This window comes from Melospiza georgiana, chromosome 5 (genome assembly GCF_028018845.1).
Source record: "Melospiza georgiana isolate bMelGeo1 chromosome 5, bMelGeo1.pri, whole genome shotgun sequence".
In the NCBI taxonomy this organism is placed as follows: domain Eukaryota; kingdom Metazoa; phylum Chordata; class Aves; order Passeriformes; family Passerellidae; genus Melospiza; species Melospiza georgiana.
Genome location: NC_080434.1, coordinates 40623148 through 40625096, shown reverse-complemented (window position 1 = coordinate 40625096; position 1949 = coordinate 40623148). Strand labels below are relative to the sequence as shown.

The following is a 1949-nucleotide window of genomic DNA, read 5'->3' as shown; positions in this document are numbered from 1 at the left end:
CTTTCCTCTTGTACATGCTGCATGTTGGTATTTCAGGCTTATCCTGTACCATTAAGGTGATTAGGGCACCTGCTTTTGAAAAGTAGTGTTCAGATGCTGCAGTAACCCAAGAGGAAAGAGTGAGTGAAACTGAGGGGAGAAACCAAACCATTGCTTATCACAGCATTTAAAATATAGCAGTTGAGTTCTTAAAATATTTAAGATTTTAGATAGCTGTTGCACCTCAGCTATGAAATACTGCTCCTTGACTAAAGTGTGATAACCATGTGAGAACTCTGTTAAATTAATGTAGGGCTGGCAAGTTTTGTACAAGGGTATTTTTATCTTCTATAAGATATGTTAGCAGTGCTTGCTGTTGGTTATTATCTTCTGTCTTAGGGTAAATCTTTTAGACATGCACTTATGATTTAGCTGAGGGGAGGTTTTACTGAAGTGCATTTTTTTTTCAGTAAATTAATGCTTGCTCAGCTTAATTCTTTCTCTCCTTCATTGTATGTGTGCCATGTACTTAAGAGGCTAATAGTTTAATACTTCATATTTTACAGATATTTTGATGATGTTTCTAAGTTTTTACCATTTGAAATACCTTAGTGATACTTAATATTAATGCTATTTGAATGAAAATATACAGGTAAGGGTAAGTCCATGACAGAGCGGTCATTGCAGCTCTTTTCTGAACGTTCTGAACCTCACTCTCACTAAACCTTACGCTCTTAACTATCCTAGCTATCCTCTCAGCAGCCCTGGGAGGATGAATGGGTCTCAACCAAACACAAATCTGAAACATTCTAGCCTTTTCTTCCATCTCCCACCTAGGCTGAATAGCAATCATTATCATCTACAACCCTAAACTCACCCTCCTCAACTTCTACCTGTACGCTGTAATAACTGCAACCGTTTTCCTCACCCTAAACACAATTAAAGTCTTAAAGCTGTCTACCCTAATAACTATGAACCAAAATTCCATCCTTAAACCTTAAACACAACGCTGCTCCTAACCCTGCTCTCCCTTGCAGGACTCCCTCCTCTGACAGGATTCCTGCCCAAATGACTTGTCATTCAAGAACTAACTAAGCAAGACATAGCCCCAGCAGCCGCACTTATCTCCCTCCTCTCCCTGCTAAGCCTATTTTTCAACCTTCATCTCACATACTGCACAATAATTACACTCCCCCCACAAACCACATAAAACATTGACGTACTAGCAAATCACCCAGCATTACAATTGCTATCTGAACCACCATGTCCATCATCCTCCTCCCTATCTCCCCTATAATCCTTACCATTGTCTAAGAAATTTAGGATTACCTAAACCAAAATTCTTCAAAGCCTTAAACAAGAGTTAAACCCTCTTAGTTTCTGCTGAAGTCTGCAGGCCATTACCCTGCATCCCCTAAATGCAACTCAGGACCTTAATTAAGCTAGGACCTTCCAATTTACTAGACAGATGGGCTTTGATCCCATGATACTATAGTTAACAGCTATATGCCCTAACCAACAGGCCTCTGCCTAAGGCTCTGGTACATAACCAATGCACATCAATGAGCTTGCAATTCACCATGAACTTCACTGCAGAGCTGATAAGAAGAGGAATTGAACCTCTGTAGAAAGGACTACAGCCTCTTACACACTCAGCCATCTTACCTGTGACAGTCATTAACCGATGATTATTTCCAACTAATCACAAAGATATTGGGAACCTATACCTAAAAGGTGAGGTTATGTAGAGTAGTGGGATTGGGAGGAGTTTTATGATGGTGGATGGGAGGAAGCCAGTGGTGAGAGGAGAGCCTTGGAGTACTTCTGGGATTTAGAAGTAGAATGGTACTAGTCCTAGTTTTATTGCGATTGCTGAAGTGGGATCAGGCAGGATGTTGGGTGGGTAAGTTGGGTGATGAACATTTTCCACAGGATCTGGATAAATATATTTTCTCCATGCTGACTGTGAT

General features: G+C 40.4%; 1 pseudogene; it reads left to right on the top strand.

Annotated features, from left to right (window-relative positions):
• The first annotated feature begins 692 nt into the window (after positions 1 to 692).
• LOC131083563 (NADH-ubiquinone oxidoreductase chain 2-like) lies at positions 693 to 1293 on the top strand (annotated as a pseudogene).
• The last annotated feature ends 656 nt before the right edge of the window (positions 1294 to 1949 follow it).